Genomic DNA, 6,864 nt, shown 5'->3' on the forward strand with positions numbered 1-6,864 from the left:
TGTGTTGTCTTTTTGCTTCTAAGTAGATGGAACTCAGAAGTAATAATCGAATAGTTTTATTTATTCTTAGATAACAGAAGCTTGCGGTGTCACATTTGTGGACATACTTATTCGACTTTTGGAAATCTGCGTCGTCACTACAAGATTCACAATACGGATCTGCAGCCCCAAAGCTACCTGTGCGATATCTGTTACTCCGAATGGAAGAGATCGGATAGTTTTAAAAACCATCTGATGAAAGCGCATGGCATCGAATGGAACAAATAACATTTGCCAAACATTTGTGTACATTAAAAATACTGAAAAGTTCCTGATTCTGCATCTTCAGAATGATTCAAAGTAAGCTGTCTCTTGAATACTGAAAAATGTGAAGAACTTGTTAAGAGCCAGTCCAGATATTTCTTAAGGCCTTTTTATTATTATTTTTTTCAACTCCAGAATCATAAATGCATAGAGAACGAAGAGTATCTTCAGTTTATTTTCATAATAATTAATATCAACTATTTGGTTATAACAAGGGTAAACCGGACAGTTGTCAGAAGTGTAAGACAAAAATTAATTTGGCATCCCTGAAATCTTATATATTTACAAAGCGAAAAACTCCTAAAATGCGTTATAATAAACACTTTATTAAAACAGAATGGATTTGTTACGTCGAGATTTAAAAGCATAAATAGAATTTAAAATAGAACCATATATGCACTGTATATACAAGAACAGACGTGTTTTGCTAAATGTAATTAAATGAAACGATTAATTACTTTGGTTGTGCTATTGAGTAAAATTGTTAATATTGGCGTTGTAAACTCGTTGTAAACTCCAAATTCCATTTGGAGATAACCTGCCACCTTTTAATGCATAGTTTAGCTTTAGTAATTACATAATATTTAACTTTTGATTGCCCAAGAATACTAATGAAACATGGTATAATACTTGTTCAAAAACTCTCTATATATGTATATTAGGGGAAGGGGGGGGATTTCAGCATTTTTGTGCTTCCGTGTCCATTTCTATTCGTCAGCGAAATTTTTCGCCACACGATCTTCGCTCAGAGTTTTTTTTTTTTTTTCATCGTTCTGTATTACAGTTAACAGCTAGGTTTATTATACTGTTTCCTTACCACATGCAACTTCTCTATTAGTGTGATGCCCAGGCGACTTTTTTTCCCCGTTATTCTGGGTTTTCATCGATAATGGATAGCTGGATCGTTCGTCTATCTTCAGAAGAACTTCAATTAAACAACAAGATTGCTTGAGTGCAATCTTGTTGTTTAATTTCCACACTAACACCGCTGTTCTAAATTTAATAGAATGCTGAATTGGATCACGGTTATTGTTTTATTGCTTCCATTGTGTTTGTTCAGAAAGTTATGCGGTGACCAGTACGCTAGGCTTGAGCATACTGGCGACCTCATAACTTTCCACAGAGAGAATCTCTTTGGAAGCCTCTGTTACTAATGTCTCAGTTAAGTAAGTTGTGAGCGCAGTTAGTTGTTGGAAGGGGACCAATCGTTCGATGCTGTTGGCACACTCTCCCTCGATGAGTCTTTGGACTCCTTGGAGGTGTCAAATAATAATAATAAGAGTCGTTCTTATTTGTTTGTTCTAGCCGGAAGCGATGCCTTTCCAGAATAGCAAACGTTCTGTTTGAGTTTCGCTGTCGAAGATAATGCCAGTGATGTGTTCGTTCGTGTTATTTGATTGTTTTGCTAAATGTAATTAAATGAAATGATTAATTACTTTGGTTGTGCTATTGAGTCTTCTGGTTCCCATCTGCCATACGGCCGCGGGAGGGTAGCTATATGCTACCATTCTAGGGAGAGATGATTATGAGCAAGGTGGTTTCCCGTTGCCTTCCACTATTGAGTAAAATTGTTAATATTGGCGTTGTAAACCCGTATAATTCCATTTGAAGATTACCTGCCGCCTTTTAATAAGCTTTAGTAATAATTAAAATTTAGTTGTTGTTTCTTTTCTTTTCATGGGGTGTGGCTCTTGCCTTAAAAACTCTTTTCGTTAAACAGAGAAGAGAAAGGAAATGTGTGATAATTGTAAATGTATTCATTATTAATATGATAATCAGCTTTGCTTGTCTTGGACCAGTTCTATGTTCACATAATACTTCTTCTATCATAAAACTGACAGTCTTATGACAGATTTAGTCAGTCTACTGACTCTATTTTGAATACTTTAGCTTTGAAAATAGTTTCACATAAGTATGTGTGTACTTCTCATATTTTTTTGAATTACAGAAACTATTTCAAGAGCGATAGTTTCGAAAACATCACAAACTGCACATGAAAAAATCTTACTTCATGTACTCTCCTCATTGTGCGTTATCCTTTCTCATATTTATCAGCTTTGGTGTGCATTTGTGCAATTAACGGATATAAAATACTGGCCACGGAGTCTTAAGTTACTCGGCTGTAATTCAAACCAAATCAAATAAATAAATACTGTTGTTAACCTTATGGCACTTCCAAAACATATTGAGAGAAGCCAATCCACAATACGCCATAAAATCACAATCCACCCAACGGGTATCAAAGAAGTTTGGATAATAAAAAGCGGAATTCGGAGAGGAAATCATGATAAAAACTGACATTTTTTAATGTCGCATTTTTCGACAGACTAAAAGACAGAGATATTGGTCTTCTGTGTTACGGTCTTTTAACTTGATCGTATTATCAGCTTCTCTGTTTTACTACGTAATCTTGAATAACGTATTGTCATCCATGCCTAGGTTCAACCTACGTTATGCGCCAAGTTTTCCGTGAAGGTAAGATCCTTCTGTTTTACTTTATACATATAAATCAGCTTGAATAATGAAAGTTCTTTTTGCCGATTTGGATAATTTTTATTGTAGCATAACCTTGAAACAAAAAAAGGAGTAAATTATTTTTCAAAAGTTCTGTGACTATTTAGAATGAAGCTTATTGTTTTAAAAATTGGATTTCTGAAATAACAGAATTACCTGATCGTATTACTAATAACAGAAACTCGAACCATCCATTATACTGAATAATTAATTATTTATTTTATAATTAATTATAATTAATAACATACCATAAACGCTAGCAATAGGATGTTATTTTAAAAGCGAGTAGCTTTCACTATGGTTCCCTGGAATTAAAACAAGATCGATAAGGGGAAAAAAATTCTATTTTCTGCTTTTATCTCCTTCAGATAGACTATTTGTACAACTTATCAATCTTGACAGAGGCCATTAACGATAAGAAAGTTCAAGAGTGAGTCCTAATCGCCACAACTGATACAGGATTAATATTTTGTACTTGTACAGAGGCCTCGGCTCCCGGTCACAGGAGATTTCATTTATATGTTACGCTTGCGTTATCATTTTCCAATGGTAAAATCGCGGCTGAGGAGTAATATATGTTATTCATGCAGCAGTTAAGAACATAAGCAAAGGAGAAATGGTATAACTATAGCGGACACTCAATCACGAAGAGAGAAAATGACTCGATAATTCCTCGATGGTATTCAGAGCGAAATAATTATGGAAAGGAAATAATTGGCAAACAGTTAAAAGTAAGTTATTTCGAGTGTTTTGTAAAAAGAATATTATCGATAAATAATGTGTATTGTATTTTTTTAACATAATATCAACATTCACTGCCGATAATAATCGCATTGCCTACAATACAATGTGAAATTTTTATCCATCTGTTTTAATAACGGTTGCATAGAGATAAAAATAATGAAAGATAGACAAACTATTACTGAGTTATGACTTTTTTTTTTTTTTTTTTTTTTGGAAGATATTCCGGAATCATGCAAGAGAAAGGGTGGGGAATAGGTTTTTATTGTTCGGCTAGTGAAATTTTCAGATTGGTGGAGCCTAAAAAAATCTTTTTTTTTTTTTTTAAATTTTATTTTTTATTTTAATTCTCTTTTGGCATATGGTTTGATGAGGAACACCTGACGAATTGACATCACGAAAGTCCAGAGTTTTCCGCTTGTGAGTACAATAGAAATTTCAGGGATCGGATTTTTATCATTTTGATTTGCGCATGCGTTATTCTTAATAGTGATCTGTTGAGTGAGATTTTTATCATACACAAACTTAAATTAAATGCTTTGATTTCTTTATTGTGTTTTGTTATTATTTTATTATCAATGACTTGTTAGAATTAATTTCAGATAAATGTGATCTCTTCATTAATTTACAATGAAAGCAAATTTTGATTCGTGTTTTGGGGAAAAAAAAATCCAATTATCGTCGAGTCAGTCAATAATGTATCCCTTGTAATTTATGATCTTCAGCTTGCAATGTCAAGAAATAAATCATTGTGCTGTTTTGGAAACTGTTCTGTGTTGTATAATTAAGAATAAATAAAAGAATTTATACGAAGGTTTCAAAAATAAGGTGTCGCTTCAGTTCTCTTATTAATCTTGCATTGTTATTTTTAAATTATGCGTGTTTTCAGTGTGTATTTAATTAATAAAATTATTCTCCACTTTTTTTCCCTTTAATGAATTACACGTATCTCAGAAGGGTGCAAATAATTTTTGTACATTTTTTTTTTCTTTTACGAACAAATCTAGCAGGTTTATTTTACAATAGAAAGTTAATGCTTGGAAATGAACTTTTATGATTTTTTGAATTAAAAATCACATCGATTTACTGGGACAGAAGAAAGCCGATTGTACCAGCAATGTTTGATATGTAGGACACTTTAAAGCAGGTGTCATGTATAAAAGAAATAAAAGAATAAAAGAAATATGCCTAATACGTTGTTGTTGTTGTTGTTACTTTTATGTGTTTGCACTCACACATGCTTATATTAGTTGATTAAATTCTAACTGATAAATAGGCCTATATAGAAAGGGATCATTCTAATGACTCATATTTTACCTTGCAGAAAATGGACATCGTTGTTACATATGTGGCAAGGTGTACACCCAGTCGTACAATTTAAAACGGCACTACCGGCTTGACCACAGCGAAGTGGCACCTTACATGTGTGCTTTGTGTGGAACATCTTGGAGACGTGCGGACAATCTTAAAAGACACAGAAAGAAAGTTCACGGTATACTTTAAAACTGTCCCTCGAGTGAAGCATTTTTACTGACTTGTTGCAGTTATTAATATTAAAATTTTCTGACGTTTGCTCTGTTATTATCCACATTCGTGTTTTTAATTATATAATTATATACAGATCAAATTTAACAATGTATATGATAGCGCTCACCTCGAAGTTCCTTGTACATTTGTAAGATTCTTATTCAGCAAAATAAATAAATTCAAACAACGGACTGTTCTTCATTTCATGTGCACAATTGCCACCTGATTCGAATTAACATTAAAAATCGTTCATGGTTAATGCGTATCCATGTACAGTACCAGATTCACTGGCCATATCAATGCTAATACAATACACGAATGTAAATGTCTTAATAAAAATTCCTAAACATGCTTAATGAATGTAAAAGCAGAAAGGAAAAATAAGTTGTTACTCTCCTATGGTATCTCTTAGAATATTTTCTGGAAATTGTTCAATGTGTATATCTGTGTTTTCGTAATGTATTTCTATCTCCGTATTAAAAGAAATGTTCATGTTTCTTAATAATATGTGTTATTTGAATGGAATTAAAATGTTCCTAGTATGAAAAATTTTAAAATTCCTATGATTGAATAGCAGTTTTATATTTGAAATTGTTGGTATAATCAAAACACTACTAATTTATTATTATTATTATTTATTTTTTTTTTCCAATGCCTTTAATATGAATTTAGACAAGACTTCCAGAGGGGTTTCATTTCAATTCATTATGATCATTTATCCGCGCAAGATAACCTGGTTTAAGGTCACAAATAAAAAAAGTAAATAAATAAAATATAAATAATATCGCCATTTAACCTGTATATAGCTATAAGTTAAATGACTGTGTCCACTTTTATCTTTCTCTATGAATATTTATTTTGGATTGACAAAAATATTAATATCTGGTGCGGTGGAACTTAATCCCTACCCTTCGAATAGCAAGGGGAGGAGAACGTAATATCTACGTGTTTAGATTCTTGGATGCCTATTCTCTATCTTCGCTCCCATTCGGATATATTTGGATATGAACTACTGGAGTACGCACAGCAAGATCCAAGAAACCTGTGCTCTGTCCACCTAGGAAGATTGTGCTCCTGTTTGCCGAAGGATGACTGCCAAAATGATGATACATCGACGTCACTGTTGAATTTTTTGTAACTTGTGAAGAACATATTTGTAGATAATAGCAAAAAAAAAATGAATTGAAAAATTTAAAACATCAATATTCCTGATTTGTTTGGTAAGATGCTACAAAACAGTAAGTATTGGTATTTATTAGTAAAATAGCAAGAACGTTTGTTAGAATGAGTTGTACACAGACATATATATATATTCAAGAATCTAAAGTGTATGGCCTTAAATAGAATGGGCGAGGACAGAGGAGTAGCTATGGGGGGGGGGGGTCCGTCCCGGGCCGCACTTTGAACCTTTTTGAACTTTTGCAGTTAATTCTAAAATACAGTCTCGAGAACTCATTTCCAAATATTGTAATACTGCTGCGAATTTTCCTCACAATTGCTTAAGTGTTGCTAGTTGTGAGAGGAGTTTTTCTAAATAAAATTGATTAAGAATTATCTACATTAATGTGAGTAATGTAGGTAATTCTTAACGAATTAAATTAAATTAAATTTTTAGTAAAATTTAATTTATTTCCCCATACGTCGTTTTGACTTTTTGTAGTATTTTTGGTGTGTTTTGAGAGGAGTGACAAACTCAGGGATCGTCCCGGGCGGCAAAAGCTCTAGCTATACCACTGGGCGAGAAAGGTTAGCAAAACAGGTGTTTGATGCCAAGATGGT

The sequence above is a fragment of the Typopeltis vanoorti genome, chromosome 15 (assembly GCF_054136105.1).
Source record: "Typopeltis vanoorti isolate ZY-2024b chromosome 15, IOZ_Tvanoo_1.0, whole genome shotgun sequence".
Classification (NCBI taxonomy): domain Eukaryota; kingdom Metazoa; phylum Arthropoda; class Arachnida; order Uropygi; family Thelyphonidae; genus Typopeltis; species Typopeltis vanoorti.